The sequence below is a fragment of the Pteropus medius genome, unplaced genomic scaffold, assembly GCF_902729225.1.
Source record: "Pteropus medius unplaced genomic scaffold, Ma_sr-lr_union100, whole genome shotgun sequence".
Taxonomy (NCBI): domain Eukaryota; kingdom Metazoa; phylum Chordata; class Mammalia; order Chiroptera; family Pteropodidae; genus Pteropus; species Pteropus medius.
The window spans coordinates 3,158,873-3,177,881 of NW_024351647.1; the positions used below are offsets into that span (position 1 = coordinate 3,158,873).

The 19,009-nt window shown below is 35.2% G+C and overlaps 1 long non-coding RNA gene across 1 annotated transcript; it reads left to right on the top strand.

Moving 5' to 3' along the window:
* Positions 1 to 489: 489 nt before the first annotated feature.
* Positions 490 to 18,563, top strand: LOC120587210 (uncharacterized). The gene is made up of 3 exons (XR_005648892.1): positions 490 to 562; positions 17,970 to 18,123; positions 18,444 to 18,563. It is a non-coding gene; the product is annotated as an uncharacterized LOC120587210 (long non-coding RNA).
* The last annotated feature ends 446 nt before the right edge of the window (positions 18,564 to 19,009 follow it).

Sequence of the window (19,009 nt, forward strand, 5' to 3'; positions counted from 1 at the left end):
ACAAAATCCACAAACATTTAGATCTTTTTTTCCTTGCTACAACTAAGCAAGAGTTTTTCTTCCTGTCAAGAAAAGTTCCTCTACCAGGATGCTGGATTCTAAGCCTATTCACCAGCTCGGTCTGGCCCCTTCTAAGCTCGATCAGCAATATCTCTTTCTGTAATGGACCACACTCAGTTGCTTTTAACCTGTTTCTCATTCTAAAAACCATGCCAACAAACCTCTACAGAAGCCCTCATTTCGTCCATCTATTATACCATTTTCTTGCTCCCCCTTTACAGCAAGCTACTCTTCCTGACTTCTCTACTTCCTTATATTTATTCTCCTGTCATTCTAATTCAGTCTAGCTTCTGCTCCCATCACTCAACAGAAACTACTTTTGAACATGATGCTAAATATACTGGGACACCTTTCTGTCCTTATCATATTCTACCTGTTAGCAATATTCAACATAATGTTTGTTTTGAACATTAGCACAGCAGCATCATGTGAGAATCCTAAGAGAAAGACACCACATGAAAACGACCCTCCACACAAGGATAATGAAGTCTGAGGCAACTTGGTAAGCTATGAATTTTTACTTTTATTATCTGTTCGAACACCTAGGACCTGAAGACACTTAGCCCAATTAACAACTCTAACCAATCTCCCCCTGCACAATGGAATCCGGTTCTGTAATTCCTCTGTTTTAGTCAGCATTTTGTTTCTCTCATTAATTATAACTACCTTCTTGGGTCCTGTTCTGCCTCAAACAAGTTTTAATTGCCACAGCAATTCTTCAAATCCAAGGTCTGTTACTGATTCAGGATATCTGAGTCAGAGTCTGCCCTCTGTTCTTTCCAGTCCCATACTTTTTCTTTTGGGTCATATCTAGCTGTGGCCACTAGTTTTTTTCTGTTTTGTTTTTTATAATCTTTCTTAAATAAGAGTGTCCTAGCCTGATCATTTACCTAACTTCTTTGTCTACAGTATTCACTCACTAGTACTATTTACCATATTTTTAATCCACTGAATTTTATTTTTTACTCATGGGTTCTGAATTAAACCTAACTTGGAAGCAGTAAAAATATTATTCCTGACCTCTTTGGACTTAAATCCAAGCCTGGTTCTCAAATTCATTCTCAATCAGTTTTTGATCTGGAACACAGGATGATGCAAAACTTGCATAAAGTAAGCTTATTTTTGCCTAAGAATTAGTCATCTAAATTTATATTAATCTTTTAAAGTTACTGAAATGATGCCTTGAGCTTAAAAAACAAATGACAGCAAAGAAAACCTCAAATGTTACCAAAATTTAAAAGGTAAAAGTATCAAAAAGCTTGCTTTTTCAAAATCTCTTTAAGCAAACTTTTCACCAGTCTCTTTTATACTAGTTGTGAAGCTGAAGATGGCCATTTGGAAGAAACATCTATTGTAAATCTAAGAATGATTAATCCTCTGGATCATATATTCCCCCACCGTTCAGTCCTGGCCAGATTCCTCTTGAGCCTAAAGCTAATTCCATTCCTTCTCTGGGCCTGATGCACCAGGCTCATTTGCATAATACATTTTGCACTCACTAGATGCCAAGTGTAGATTAATAATCTGATTTGGAGAATAGTGAGCAATTATTTTGTAAAGTTGCACTTGTTACTGCTTTGGGGTGCTTGAATTACACATCTAGTGACAAGGAGCATATTGATCCAAACATGTTTATGCCACAGAAATAAATATCACAGAAATACCAATATTTGAATTTAAAATATGGCAGTATTGTCCGACATTCGCTGCCTTTTGGCAGGCGATTCAGTGAATCTGTGGATGTATTCATGCAAATAATTGTTCATGATCACACAAAATCTCTTGACTGCTATTGTTAGCACCAGCCGCACAATGCCATAACAGGTTTTTTGGAACTATCTTTGAATTTTTCTGAATGGAACACATACCCAGGGGCACAGAGTAGGGTTCAGATTGGCTCTGTATTCGCCTCATACCTCACAGCACTTCAATTCAAAGCACTTTTTTTTTAAATGGAGGGCTTCTTGGTTCAGGCAAGTATTATTTGAATACCGCTTCTGTAGCACCAAAGAGATAATCAGAAAATCAATTATTTTCCTATTTTGAGAGGCTATCACAATCCCAACACTACCCATTTCTAATGAGCAAGTGTATGGGTTTCTTTAATAATTATTTTCACCTATAAATGATCTTTTGGCAAAGACCATGCAACCACAACAAAGTCACTGGAAATCACTAAAAAAGAAAATATTTTGGTGTAAAGAGTTTATAAAAAATGACACTTTGTTGCAGTTTTTCCAAGCAAATTATAACTGCCTGTCATGCAGACAAGGGTTGCCATGGCAAACAGTTTTTTGAATAGGTAAACAATATACAAGTGAGACAGTGCATGTGTGAAGCTTGTGGGAAAGGGAATTTCAGGTTGCCTGGAGCAAGAATAACTTCAGTATTTAAAATCACAGGAGAGCACAACACCCTTTTTCCAAATGCAGTGCAGGCAAATGTCTGTTTTTCTCTCTCAGGTGACTTCTTTCTAAAATGTTTAGCATAGAAATTGCTACTGGTTAAGTGGAGGAAAAGACTGAATCAGAGAACTATTACTGGCAAGTTAGGAATAGCTGTTTGTTATTCTAAGGAAAACAAACCTCTAACGCCTTCAATGTACATCATGGTCATTGTGCCATGTATACAGCAGAATTTCAGATACTGGGTCCTCCAACAATAGCCAAAGGCAGAGGAAAATCTCATAACTCTATAAATAAAGTTGGTAAAATTATTTAGTAGGATATTCTCATTTTTCTAATTATCCCTAATTCAAGAACTCTCCTCTTTATTACTATTTCTCTTGACATCATTTAACAAAATAGAGACATTATTCAATAGATATCAATATATATTATATTTTTTAACAAATCTATGCTCTCTCAATTCTAGGCCCTCTTTTTTCTAGCTATACTCTTTTCCTTCAGTGATTTGCCTAGCCCTACATCTTTTAGTACTCTATCTGTGCTGCTAGCTTTCTCATCTGAACATCAAAACCTCCAGTCCAGGGCCCTCTGTCCCATACTCAAGTTTCTACATACATGTGCCTACAAATATCTTTGCTTGTGTGATGAATAGATACCCTATTCATCAATATAGTGGGTTGAGCATGAGCTAAATTGTTCTCTTCCACATAAAATTCCTTAAAATGGCAGATATTATTAACTAAACAAAGTAATCGTGTACAAATGTGCTTAAAAATAAAAAAGGGAACATATGAAGAGAACACTCTTAGGAATCCCAGAGGATGACAAGCAGATAGGACTGAAGTTGTTGACTTCTGAGAGTAGGAGATGACCTAGGGGAAATAACAGAAAGTTGATTGGAATATCTCAGCAAGAGCAGCCAAGTGAATCAACACTGTCACAATCTGGACCAAGCAGCTGCAATGGGGATTTTTTTCTCCAAGTAGTGATAGATTTGTATGAGTTTGGGTCAGAGAGACATGGCCACATTCAGGGTGCTAGCAATGGCTAGGAGAAATGGAAAATATCTGTACCCGGAAGACTAGCTGCCCAGGTATAGTGCCAGGAAGCATGTCCTACTCCTCCTCTCTAGTCAGAATAGCTTCTCAGCAGACTCTCCCATCCTTCTTCTTAGTAGATCATATAAACACTGTTTAACAGGAAATCGCAACCTCCAGAATAGACTCACAATAAAGAATCACCAAGCACTGAGAAAAACCAAGCTTAAAAACAAAACGATAGAATCAATAAACACAAGTGCTTAGACTAGAACAAACAGTTAATGGAGCAAGCAGAGAAAATAGCACACTCATGAACAAAGAACATCCTGTCATGCAAGAGAACCAACTGGAGATCTCAAAAATGAAAACTACAATAGATTAAATTAAAGAAAAATAGGTAAAAATAAGTTAATAGAGACACAGAGGAAAATTAATTAGAGAGCTTGAAAATTAAGCCAATGAGTTTTCCCAGAGTGCCTCCACAAAGATTATCATGGCAGATAATCCAAAAGTGCTGATGTTCATCTTATAGTACCTTCAGGTTGAGAGAAAAGAAAGAATTGAAGGAGGCAATATTTAAAGAGCTATTAAATAAAAATTATCCAGAAATAAAGAAGATAAATTATTAGACTGAAAGTATATGCAAGTCTAAGCAGATTATTTTAACCCACATCTGTTTATAGCATTTTGATACAAAATTTCAGAATACAAAGATAAAAGGAAAAACTCATAAACACTTTTAGAGCTGAACAAAAGCAGATTATTAGTACTAGAACAAGACCAAGATGACATCAAACTTCTTGAAAGCAACCCTGAATGTAAGAAGATGATAAAGCAATATCTTGGAGAAAATTCTAAGGGAAAGTAACTTTATTCTAGGGTTCAATAACCAGGCAGACATTCAGATGTGAGGGTGAAATTATGATATGTTTTAATAGAAATTAAGAATCAAAGGCATGCCAAGATTTTTAAAGTTTCCCAGTTACAGAATTCTGAAAGAATAACTGAAATGTGTACTCATGCAAGAGGAATGTCTACTGGCATGTGATACGTAATACATCCGAAACAGAGCTCTTGATCCCTGTACCCAATCCTGTCTCTCTCCCAATATTTCCATCTTAGTGAATGACACAATTATCTACTACAACACTTTTGATTTATCTTTCACTCTTCATTTCCCTTCTTTCCTTACATTTAACTCATCATCATATCCTATAGGTTTTACCTTCATTTCATATATACAACGGAATATTACTCAGCCATAAAAAAATGAAATCCTGTCATTTGCAATGACATGGATGGACTGAGTGAAAAAAGTCAGACAGAGAAAGACAAATACCACATGATTTCACTTATATGCGGAATCTAAGGAACAAAAAGAACAAACTAATCAAAAACAAACTCACAAATATAGTGAACAATTTGGTGACAGACAGAGAGGAGGGGGGTTTGGGGGCTGGGAGAAAAGGGCGAAGGGTTAAAGAAGTACAAATTAGTAGTTGAGAGATGATCATGGGGATGGGGAGCATGGCATAGGGAATGCAGTCAGCAGTAATGTAATGGCTATGTGTAGAACCAGATGGATGATAGAGTAATCGGGGGTGGGGTGGGACTGTTTCATAAACTCTATGAACATCTAACCAATGTATTGTATACTTGAAACTAACAATAAAAAAAATGCTAAAAGAAACCCCTTAAATCTATTCCTTTTCTCCCTCTACATTATCACATCTGAGCTTAAGCTACCATTATCTTTCTCCTACAGTCCTGCAACGGTGTCCTAACCGACCTTCACTCTTATCTTACTTATCTCCAATCCCTTCTCTCACTCAGCCCAAATGATTTTTAAAGTGTAAACTAAAAGATGTCACTTTCTGCTCAAAGCTCTTCAATGATTGTATATTGTTCTTCTACCACTCTTCATGCAGATGGCTCACTCTCATCTTTAGTCTCAGCTCAAATGTTGTTTCCTCCGTCTTTTTCTGACACTTGCTTTATAATGCCCTGTTGATTTTCTGCATAGTACTTATCACAATCCATAATTACTTTATTTATTATTTTATTTTTTATCTTTTCCACTAGAATGTAAGCTGAAGACAGTGATCCTATATGTGTTGTTTACCAATTTTCTTTCACTTTAAAGGAGCTTATTTCACTCTGGGCAGACAACTCTCTTACTGACATAGAACATTTGGAAAACAGCTACATTCCTGATTGAATGGACCCTAGGAGTTATGTGATTGAACCACATTAGACATTGAGGTTCATACAATTCCTACATAGACATTCATACAAAGACAGTTGTCTGATAGACCAGAGGCAAGAGGGTATGCAGATGATAACTCTAAACAAGATCACAGATGGGGATAATGGGTTCTCTGAAGGAAATTCCTTGTGGATAGGAAAAAGTCTAAAAGGCTTGCCAGACGGAGCCCGAGGGTGGAGGCTGTGCTCACCTACATGCCCCTTTTCTCAGCCCCACTAGAGTGCTTGTATCCTCCGAAAAGGAAAGTTGTGGCAAATTAAACCATTCTGCTCTATAATCCTCATCTGAAAGAGCTGGGTTTAAAAGAAGAAGAATGTTCCTCACAATTCAGAGAGGAAAGCAGCAGAGACTCAGGAGGGGCTGCCCATCAGAGAAATATGGTTGTTCACAGGTGAGCAGAGAATGACAGCCTGAGGACAGCACAGTGACTGTAAGAGCTGTAGCAGAGGACTGGAGAGCTGCAGGCAGGGGCTCTACATTATATCTGAAACAGTCATTCCCCTCCCCATCTATATCTACAGCCATCCTCCTCCTTGCCAGGGTCTCTAAGGGGATGGTGCTGTTTTCTTGGGAGCCACAACTGGAGATCATCACATTACACATGTGATACTCATGAAATTCTCAGTGTTTGGGGAAAATACCCAGAAAAATCAACATGCCGTACTAATCTAAGAGTTGGGGGCTCAGCGTGTTGGGATTTGGGGATTCCGCAAACCTAAATATAGTTTAGGGATACGAAGATATAACAATGTAGTTTCTCCATTATGGAGACCCAAACTAATTAGAATAAAAATAATAGTAATGTGTCAAACACTGCTAAATACATGCTTTATTTCATTCAAGATTTTCAGAAATTATATAGAATAATTGCAAATATCAATTTTCAGATGAAGGAAATGATGGTTGTAATGATATCTAAACTGATAAAGTTTGGAGTCACTAGTTGAATCCAGACATCCAGAGGTCACCAGCTTAGCCACTGTATTCACTGATTTCCTAATGGTACTGTGAGGAAACAAACTTATTAGCATTACAGTCACGGTGCAGCTCAGAGATATCCTATTCCCTAATCTTAAGGGAAACGAACTTGCAATTGCCCTCCAAATTCCTGGGGGGCAGATCATGTGTACAACATACAGACTATTAAGACAGCAGCTCCATAGAAGGGCATGGTAGTTTGGTAGTGATTGCTTGACCGCCCTAGTCTGCAAGGTGGGAGAGGAACCAACCCTTGAAGCAAAGTTGCAGCCGGAGTAGGGGTAGGAAATACAGATTTCAAGGGAAATGCCCATGTTTTTCAGGGGGAGTCAAGGAAGAATTCTCAGGCATAATAACGTTTGAATAGACTCTGTACTAGGAATATAACAGAAGAGGGCCATAGTCATATGGCTTGGGTTGAGGATTAGGACCCTAGTCCATGAGAAAATAGGTCAAGGCAAAGCAGGGTCCCAGGGCTGGAAAACTGGACTACTGTGTATACTATTAAGATTGAGACTCAGGGACATGAGATAGTCAAAAGAGATATTGGTAAGAATACAGAATTGTGAGATAAGGTCAGAGGCTTAAATCAGGTAGTTGGCTTAAAACAAATTCCTTGACAGTTGAAGTAGAGCTTTGACTCCCCTAAAAACAAGAATGATCCCAATGAAAGAAACTGGGGTGAGCCCAGTCACAAAAGAATAAGATGAGAAAGAATAACAAGGCATTTGCCACTATCTAGTAATCTAGTTTCTGGTATTTTTTTCCTCTAAGGTGTTTTTAAGTCTCCAACACAATCACACAATCTCACTCTCTCTCTCTCTCTCTCTCTCTCTCTCTCTCTCTCTCTCTCTCTCTCTCTCTCTCTCTCTCTCTCGTGGATGAGTGAATGTTCTGTTCTTTGTTGTTTTAAATCAGGAAGCATGGTTGAAGTATTATTAAGAGATGAAATTATCTTGCTATTCTCAGCAGGATAGAAGTAACAAAATTTAGAGTAATACAGCTTACCTCTAAATGGATGTTTTACTCAGTGAACCTCAGAAATACTGAGATAGTAACAATATATAAAATTATTAAATTATTATAGAAGATAATATAACATGAAGGACTAGATATCCAACTCCAAAACTCAGACTTGGTCTCACTTATAGTTTTTCTTTTTTAATATTTGTTTTAGAAATTTTTCTTTTACCTGCATTTAATTTGGTAATACATTTTACAATTAATAGCATCTTTGATTTTAGAAATTATTTTAGAGCCAAGAAAGTCTCTAAGGAGGTGTATTTTGCCTAACAAGGCCCTAAACAACAACTGCCTAAACTCGTAAGGGTTTTATGTCTAGTGTTCACCATCCAGGACTAGGCTATATAAGTCGTGTGACCTGAATTGCTAACTTCTCTTCTGGAATTACATTCCTGTGAAGGACCCTGTCTCTTCATCTCCACCTGAAGGAACAATAGGACCCTTCTTCTCAAGGACTCACAATTTGCTGTTAATATTATGAAATTAATTGTATAGAAAGTCACATAATGATGGACAGAAATAAATAAGGGAAATTCCTAGGAGAGGTCTAATACTGTGATTTGTTTTTGTATTGACTCCCAAAGTGTAAACTATGATGGCAGAGTCTGTCTTTTTTTCTACGATATGTGTTAATGTGCCCAAAGGCTAGTAAGCATTGAGTGCATTTAATATGAATGATATATAAAGGCATGAAGCTACCGATTTTGTTTTAAAAAAATGTTTACTTTTCTAAAAGTAAAAACTCTGTAGATGAAAATTGAAGAAACATATTATCGATCTGAAATCCATTGAAGTAGGAAATAATAGTAGAATAATTCTAATTCTGTAAAAAAAGAATACACAGTCATTTATTGGATAGTTTGATGCTACTTTCCTACATGCTATTATTGGCCCTCTTCAAGCCAGAAATCAGAGATAGAGGAATTGGGAAGAGATTGACTTCTGGGCAGTGCAGAGCAGAGCCTGCTGAAGCTACTAAGCCTAAAGTCCACATGTTAAATGAAATAAGTAAGGAAGAATGGTGGCATTTGACATTCTAAATTGTGTGTCCTGCAGCATACTCTTTGTGAAATTAGGGCCTACTTTCTGTTCCAACTCATTCTGTTTCCTATGTTGAGTGGAACTGAATCAGAAATTGACCCAGAATTCCCCAGGCATGTTGGTCAACTATGCCTTTGACAGATGTAGCCTTTCAATCTAATTCAATCTCTATACTTCTTAGCTCTAGAAGAGGGAGAATGTTGTCTTTGTCTTCATCATCTAGCATGCCCAAGTTTGAGTTTTATAACTTGTTAAACATATAATATTTATATATAAATATAAAATTTATACATATACATTAAATCTATAATATATACATAGATATATAAAATTTATACATAAATATTGGTACATATTCAAGATTTAACAGAAATATTAAATATATATAAAATCAAATCAGCTATATTGTTCAGCTTCTGAGTTATATTATCAAAGATTTATGCATCCAAGGCCACTGAATTATGGTAGTATGGCCAAACAAACTGGCAAGAAAGCGTTTTAGCTAAATATAGGGTCAGAGGGATGAATCGTTATTAAGATCAATGTTATTTCTTTGGATTTTGAGAGTACATTTCCTCCCTGACATCGATGGGTCTTTCTGCTGGTTTAGAACAAAGGTGCTGGTGAAGCCATAACTGAGTTTAAGCTTTGGATTGACAATTCCATTTGGCACAGAGGAAAGCTCTTGTGCTTAGCCCTGTCCTGTACCAAACACAGAGGAGATTTGGTGCAAACATATGGTTGGAGCCCAGCAACCACCAGTGTTATCTGTAAAAAAAACTCCAAGTGCCTGTGTATACTAGTACATCTTTCAGCCATTTATTCTTTCAGTCATTAATCCAATAAGCTTTAACTGAATATCCACATTTTATAGACTATATTAGCACATGAGTGACCAAAAAAACAGCCATTCATGTTAGATTTTGTGGGGGAAGGGGAAGTTTCCCTTCTAAGAATTAAGTTGACATGAGATAGATTAACAGAGAAAACAACAAAAGTTAATTACATGTGTACATACAGGAATTCCATAAGAATATGGGTCCTGTGTCTTCGTCAAACTCAATATGTCTGTGAGAATCCTAAATCTCTTCACAAAACAAATTCCATAGTTAATTATTTGTTTTAGCTCTGAAAATTCCTTTCTATTCAATGTTATTGAGCCCTTTATAATATTGTGCTGTTTAATGTATTTTGCATGAGAACTTCTGATAAATTAGTACTTGAGAAAGTGACCACTTGGAGCTCTTGCTCTCATGATATTATTTGTTTTGGGCCAAAGATGTGAGATTGTTGAATTAAAACCAATACATATCCTTTTATCAAACAGCAGTAAAATGTTTTACTTACACTATTTAATGAGAAGTCTATGCATTCGTAACAAAATTGAAAAATCTTCAGGTTTACATTCTGTAAATTCCAAAATTAAGGTTATGTTCTAATTCAGTTTCCAATAACACTATCTGCTCACTTTTCCCCTTCATATGATTAATCTCTCTCATGCTTGCCTAAAAGCTCCAGGTTTGTTCTTAAGTGGGCAATAATACAGTGTTTACTTCCTACCTCAGAAGCTGTACAATATAGCTGATTTGATTTTACATATATTTAATATTTCTGTTAAATATCGAATATGTACCAATATTTACGTATAAATTTTATATATCTATGTATATATTATAGATTTCATCTATATGTATAAATTTCATATATTTATATATAAATATTATATATTTAACAATTTATAAAACTCAAACTTGGTAGCAAGTTGGAAGCTTCATTGTCAAGGGTCAGGATAACTCACTACTTTTCTAAGCATTTGTTTCCTTGTCTTCAAAATGAAAACGATGTCATTCTTCTCTGTAAGGATTAAATGTGACAATAGATGTAAAATTATTCATAACTATAACATAGATAGAAAAATAAGTTATTAGTCTTATAGCAGCTATTTTAGAGGTGGAGGTGCTTCCTCAAATTCTTTGTAAACTTCTAATGGATTAAGGCAAAATGTCTTCATTCAGTTACAAATATGTTTGGTGATGTTCAGTGATATTTATGTTTCATTCCTATATGTGGAACCCTGCTTAAAACCACAGATTATATTTTCACTTATAATCCCCAAGTGTCTGATAATAGAAACCCCCTGTCTATCTTCAGCAGAAGAATAATTATTTGTGCTAGGTGTCGAGTGCAATGTTTGAGTATCTTAAATGTTTTACTGTGTACTTGAATTCTAACAATGAAAATAGAAAAATAGTAGGGATTTCAAGATGGATTCTGAGGAGTGATCAGACAAGCATGCTTTTATGCTAGTTCCATCATTTTGAATTTTAAATCACCTTTTAAAGGACACTAACGCATTCTTGTAAATTAGTCTGCTCTCCAATTAATGTGCCCAACATGACAATAAGACCAGTTTCAGCTTGGCTAAGCAAACCAGTCAACCAGGAATGTGCGACTAGGACTTGGAAAGCTTATATGAATCCATGTTTCCTTCCCCCTCCCTCCTCTGGGGCCTTTTTAGCAGTTTAGATCTAATTAGGCCAATTAATCTACCTAAAACCAGTGGATAGGAGATTTTCATCAAAACCCTCCCACTACTTCTAACAATATGAAATTATGTTCCAATATTGCCAAATCTAATTGCTACATGGAACAATAGCAGTGAATTTCTAAATCTAGATCAGTGCTTTCCTATATAAATATACCATGAGCCATATATGTAATTTAAGTTTCTAGTAGCCACATCATAAGCAAGTAAAGAAAAAAGGTGAAATCAACATTAACATCATATTTTATTTAACTCACTATATCCAAATTATCATTACTTCAACACATTATCAATATAAAACTTCGTTAGTGTGATATTTTACAATTTTTTGCACATCTTCAAATGCCAATGTTTATTTTATACTTATAGTGCATCAGAATTTAAACATTTCAAGTGCTCAATAGCTACATGAGGCTAACAGCTACAATATTTGACAGACTAGATCTAGATTGTGAGAATTTTTTCCCTGATAAGCCCATTTCAGGACATTTACGGATATATAAAAGGTTTCTTCTTTGTTTCTTTATTTTCTAGGCCATGCACATATTTGACATGCATTAAATTTTATAAAAGTAGACTGAAAATGGTAGTGATGAGAAATGCCAGATTTTATTACAAGAAAGTGTTCATAAATAGAAATGACTTTGTGTGTTCAATCAAAAAGTAAATAATGCTTGCATGGAAATATGGGCATCAAATTTTCCAAAGGAAAATTGAAGAGTGGGGTGCCAGAAGAAACCAATTATGTACTTTATGAATGTAGAGATGTGCTATTTCCCACATTCCTATAGAGATGATAATTCTCAAATACAAGAATTGTTAAGTCATAGTACAAAACAGTTTTTTTTGTGTGTGTGTGTGGTATTCTTGTCTGAAAGATATTTATTAAATACCTACCCGCGAGTGAGTGAGCATCAAATGTCATATCAATTAGGATTGGCCCTGCCCTATTGGAATTTCTAAATGATAATAGGCCACAGGAATACAAATGTACAGAGATTTATGGGTTTTCTAAAATGCCAACCTCCTTTACCTCCCTCAAAATGTTTTTTTTTTTTCTCAATTTTGCATGGTTTGGGGCAGCTTTTCTTTCCCTTTACTTTTGTTTACTCATTTTGGCATAATCTTAAGGGAATAGGAAAATGAGTAGGGAGACAAGTTGCCCAGAAAATCTTTATTATTCATGCAAGGGGAAATGTAGCCTTAATATTTGTCTAATATTAAGGCTTTTCTTATTCTAATGTCTAACATCATATAGTATTAATGGATATGGCACATAAGCACAGACACAGAAATATTACAACAGAAAAAACGTCCTCAGTACTACTGACATGTCTGGGCCAGGCTGAGTCTTTGATCCAGGAATTCCCTTGTGGGTAGTCTCAGCATCAACAAGAGCATCTTGTTTGTCTCTAGCACAGTGTCTTTTGAAGATGTGTCTACCCATGGAAAGGGTCATATTGTGTTTCTGTATCTCAAGGCATTTGAAAACCTATTAATACATCATTGTAATTGTTAGAATTAGTATTAAAGAAAATACATTTTATGCATAGATTTTAAGAGTAGTCAAATAAAAGTAAATATAGAAAATAATTCACCCTCATTTGAAAATTACAGTTTATTCATTCCTTCAAAACTGTATCCAAATATTGATCTACTATCTTTGACTCAATTTAGTGTGTATAAATACCACCTGAAGTGTGTGATAAATATTGATTCCCAGAGATTTACTCCCAGAGATTTGAATTTAGTAGATGTGATGTGGGACCCAGGAATATGAAAGCATTCAAGCTCTCTCAGGTGATTTTGAAGATTACACTTAGAGATATGCGCCACCATCTGGATGGATATCAATCAGAATCACCTATACAGGTAGATGGGTTGCTGCCGTTACAGATGGATTAATTATGGCCAACAATGCTGATAAGCTTAAGGTCAAATCAATTGTTAGTTCCTTTTGGGCAGGATTTGATTAACTGGTGCTTTTAATATTTAAAAAAATATCATACTGCCTAACTCAGGCATTCAGCAACTTAAAAATCGATAAATAATTTGCATTTTAGAATGAACAATAAAAATATTTAATGTAAAAACATCACAGTCATTGGTCAATAAAATTGCTTGTCTCTTTTTAAGTGCTAACTATGAAAAGTAGATATAAATATGGATACTTTTTCTAATTATAAATTACCCCTCTTGGAGGGAGCCTATTTTGTATTTACTAAGGTATTTCTTAATTTACATTATTAAATAAATGCTTTTATTGTTTGACATAAAAAATTATCCTTTGCCTACTAAAACTGGCAACATCTTTTTTCCTTCAGATATATTATGCAGAAATATCTATGTGATAGGCTTTATCAGCACAGCCCGTCTGTCAACAGGTAGTTTTAAGTATTTGCTTCCAGGCAGAGTCAGTGACAGACTCTGATAATTTGATCTTATCCCAATGAGCAGAAAGATCATGTCAAAAATGGGAAGCTACTGGTATATTTGAGAGCCTCAAAGCTGAACCTGGCTGTTACCTTCATTTATTTCAAAAATTAAGTTTTGTTAGCCTTTTAGTCATCATGTTTGCTAAGAAATCATATCATATGTTTCATAGTGGACGCAAGAACACAGTGATTAAATGTTGACACCAAAAGGAGAATGTCTCCATTTCTATATTACAGAAAATTATAATCTTTATTGTTCTCATAAAAGGGGATAGAAATTAAAATGATATCATTATGTATGTATTACATGTATTATTTAATTTATAGTCAAAATATATTATTTACTAAATAAACCAACTATATACAAAATTAAATATTTATACTTAATATGAGTCATTAAGTGTATTTATTTTATACTATTAAAAGGTGAAATGGGAAATTCTTCTCTAATTTCTCAGGAAAGTTTAGAACATAACATTCACAATTCTTAGTATCTGAACTCACTTCCTGGAATATATATAAGGTATAGTAACATCTGGCCCTAGAATTATCATCAAATGTATTCATAAGAACTAAAATTATTTTCTTCATGAGCACTAGGCTAATAAGAAAACAGAAATTATAACCAGGTTTATTAGATTTCTCTAAAGTGACCAAAAATTGAGGATGTAGAAAAGTATGCCAAAAGGCTTAAAACTTTATTTTCTAAGAACGGGTTGAATTATTTTTCTGATTATAAAAAATTACATGTTGATTGTAAAAAACAAGGAAAACCAAAAACTATAAAGAAAAAAATTAACCAGAAACCATAATCTACAATGCAGAGATAATTACTATTAAAATATTTCATTTCTGTATATATAAGAGGTATACATAAGTATTCTTACATAATTCAGATGTAAAATTTTATCTGCTGCTTTAACACCCCTCAACTCTAAATCATAGACCGTTTTATATCATTTGTTTGTTATATTTTTACTTGTAAGTGTTATGTAATGTCAATGAATTGTCATAATTGGTTTGAATACTATAATTTAGGACATGTAGGGCCCCAAGTTTTTACTGTTACAAATAATTCTGTGATAAATACTTTTATATATATTCACCATTATCCATATTTCTATAGGATAAAATTATCATTATTTCTCTGCCACTTAATATGTATAATATGTCATATATATATTATTATATAATAATATGTATTGCCTCACAATATACAATATCTATTACTTTCCACAAAGGTTGTGGCAATTTAAACTTACACCCTAGTGTTTTTAAGTTCTTGTCTCATCACACTTTGAGAGAACACTGAATTTCAATACATTTTTTGTATGTGAGAGTGTTATTCCAGTGGTCTTTAAAAGCAACAATTAAATGAGGTCAAAAGGAAGAGCCTGACTTAATCCGTGAAAAATATGACTTTACTGTTAATTAACTGACCCCGAAGCTTAGTGATATTTTTCATGATTAGCTCTTAGACCCTGAACTCTTCCTTGCGCTTATGCAAGTCAGACTAATAGGGAACATGCAATGGCAATCATTAATTGCACCGGGTGTTTCAAATCAGTGGTATAGTCATTGCCCATTTTCCTTTTTGTTTTTTAAAACTTGCAGTGTTCTGTGGGATTGACTGCACCTGTTACTCGTTGCCCTCATCATATTTTATAAGAGATACATATACACATGAGCATTTGCCAAAGATAAACTGGGACAAGGGCATCTTTTTTTGGATTGCCAGGATATGATATGCGATATCCATTATTTAACCATGTATTATTATTTGTTGATAATCTTCTCTCTTGCTGCCGTTTTACTTAATATGTTGCCCCTGATAGGGATTACAAGGAGAAGAACTTTCAACTGAGTATTGCCCTAAATCATACCCTATGTGATTTGGACCCTGCCCTCTGGATCCAAAGTGAGGGCTTAAGCATGGGTAAATGAAACTCTTAGATATGCCTGATGAGCCTGCATTGTTATTAGCATCGCCCATGTTGTGTTTTTGGTCTAGAAACAGATTTATTGTTTACTCTTTTCTCTGCTCTTATATCCCCATAAAACTTGACCTGGTGTGTTTGGGAGACTTACCTGAATAGGCTTTAAGTGAAGCTGAGGAAATAGCATTAATAGATTTATCACGGTTCTGAAAGCTCTCAACAGTCACTGTGCAAAGTACTAAATTCCAGGCATGAATATCCAACTGCCCACTTGACACCTCAACTTGAATATCTCATCTCAAACAGTATGAACTCATTCCTAAACCTACTTCACCTGCCACTTTATCCATCACAGCTGTTGGCAACTATATCCTCTCAAATTCTAGTTCAATAAAATTGTAGTCATTCTTGACTCCTTTCTTTCTCTCATAACTGACACCTAACGCATGAAAGAGTTCTGCTTTCAAAATAATTTCAGAACTTCATCATTTTCCATCACTTCCATTCCTATCCTGATCCAAGACACCATCATCTTGTAGCTGAATTATTTGTCAAGTGAGACAGATTATACCACTCCCTTCTCTGAACTGCAATTTGTGGCATTCTGTTTGATTCAGAGTAAGGAAAATGCCCCTAAGGTGGTCTCTGCTTCCCCCTTTCCTTTTCTGTATTGATCCTCTTATTCACTTCACTCTGGAGTCATTCTTCCCTTCCTGCTTTATCTCTGTGCTAGTGGTGGCCTCTGCCCGGAATGCTCTTCCTCCAGATCCCCATCCGGCTGAACTCTCTCTCACCTTCTCCAATTTTTTACACAAAAGTCACTTTCTTAATGAGGCCTACCCTGACCACCGTATTGAAATTGCAACTCTAGCGCTTTAGGTCCCTGTTACTCTGCTCTACTTCTAATTTTTTTCCTAAAGCACCCATCATCTTCTAGTCTGCTATGGAATATATTTACTATTTCTATCGTTTGTCGTTTGCCTCCCCCACTAGAATTTAAGCTACAGGAAGGTAAGGATCGTTGCTTGCCTTGTTCATTAATGAAAATTCCGAGGCTAGGACAGTGACTTGCACATTAAAAAAAAAAGCTGAATAAATATTTTACAAAGGCCCCCAAAATGTAAACAAAAATAAGCTAAGAATCCTGAGGCTAAGAATTAATCCTTAAAATGTTTATTAACTTTAATGGTGATGTATGGAGATGCAGTTGCATTAAAATGTGTCCCTATTTCCCTTCACCTACATAATTTTTTTTTCTCTTACCTGCTCCCCATGATCTTCTTAGGTTTTTATCCCAGTTCCTGCCTCTCAACCTGCTCCATTAAAACCAATAATAACTTCCATCTTGAAAATTTTTCAAATTATTGAATTCTCAGAAGTATTGGAAATAGTTATCTAATTTCTTCTTCTTGAAACTCTATTGTCATGGATGCTGTATCATGGTATTCTCATGTTTCAACCCTATCTCAAGTCTCTAGGTTGGTTGCTTCCTTTAAGCTTAGCCTCAAAATATTGAAAATCCCCAGGACTCTGTCCTGAATCTTTTCTTCCCTATTAACTTACCATTTCTGTACTTTCAGTTCCATTTATGCAGCCATTATTCCTCAATGTGTACCTCCAGCCTTGGCTTGAGTGCCACATTTATATACAGAATTATCCACTTGACATCAGCATTTAAATGCCTAATAAGTGACTGTAAGTTAACAGGGTTAAAACTAGACTCTTGATGCACTGCTTTATTCCTCTTCCTAAGCAAATGCCACCAACCACTACTCTGCCATTTAAGCAAAATAAAACAAAAAAAAACCCTGGAAGTTATCTCGATTCCTTCATCTTTCTGACCTCTCCCCCAGGCTGAACCATTATGAGACATTTAATCTTTTCTTCACAAATCCAAGTACTTGTTACTAATTCCACTGTTGCCATCTCTGCTCACTTAAATGACTTTAGGAGCCTCCTGCCTGTTCTCTTTGCTTGCATTCTGAGTCTTTATAATTCATCGTCTAGACGGCAGATACCAAATCAGATCACGATACACCCCTGCTGAACTCTCCAAAAGTATTCTGTTGTATTTAGAATAATTCTGAAGTTTTTACTAAGTTCTCTACTATGCACATAATGCATTCCTTTCTACCTCTAAACTTCATCTCATACCACTCTCTGTCATATTCACTACACTCAGATCTCCTTGGTCTTCTTTCTGTATTTTAACTGAATAAATCCTTTCTCCCTCTAGGAGACCCGTACTTGATGTCATCTGCCTGGATCACTCTTTGTTACTTCTTCTGAGCCCAACACTACTCCCACAGGGAGGAATCCCATGAAGGCCGAGTCCCTCTCTTCACATTGCCCTTTTAAATTTTTTTCTGCCCCCAAGCTGCAACAAGAATGTAAGCTACACCAGAACACTTTGTCTTTCTCATTCACTGCTGTATGTACGGCACCTTGTGCAATTTCCAGCACTTAAATGGTGTGCAACGAATGTTTTCGAATAGATAAGTGAATAAATAAATAAAACAATAACTGAATAAATTAGTAACAGTCCAGTACTTTACTGGTTGAGTATTCATTTGTTTTAAAACCTTACTAAACAAGATAATTTCAGGCAGTTGTAAGGTCCTTTTAATAAACATATCTGAGACCTTGGCCAATTTATAGATTTCTAAGATAATTGAGTATTGCTGGGTTTCTTTTGTTTTTGTTTTTACAGACGGAGAAACTGAAATACAGATTGATTGTCCAACATTTGCTGATATTCTCTATCTAGGACCATTAAATCTCTATTCAGAATTGTTAATGAAACTCTTGGCTCACTTCCAACCACCGGAACACGCTTCCTGAATAAAACTGATTTGCCTGTATAAGAGAACAAAATGTGCCCAAGACTCTCTTTTATTGTCTTTTTTTTTTTTTTCTCAAGCTATATGGTCCTTTGCTATCTTAGTATCAGAGAACTATGGTGCTGATATTAACTGAGTCCTTTGGGGACAACAGAATGAAAATTTTAGAAAGAGAACCAAGAAGCAGGTTGTCATTTGGATAGAACTTGACTATTCTGTCTTTGGACAGAAGTCTGGACAGATCACTGCCAATTACCATGATAAAATACTTATTTCCTTTTTTCAGAAAAGTGAACCTAAATAGTTACACTAAAGTTTAAATAACACCTTTAATTTAATGAATAGGAAGTCTTAAGATTATATTTACCCTTTCAGTGATGATCACCTTTCTAGTAGAGTGAACCCAACATGAGATATGACAATATCTTAATTTAAA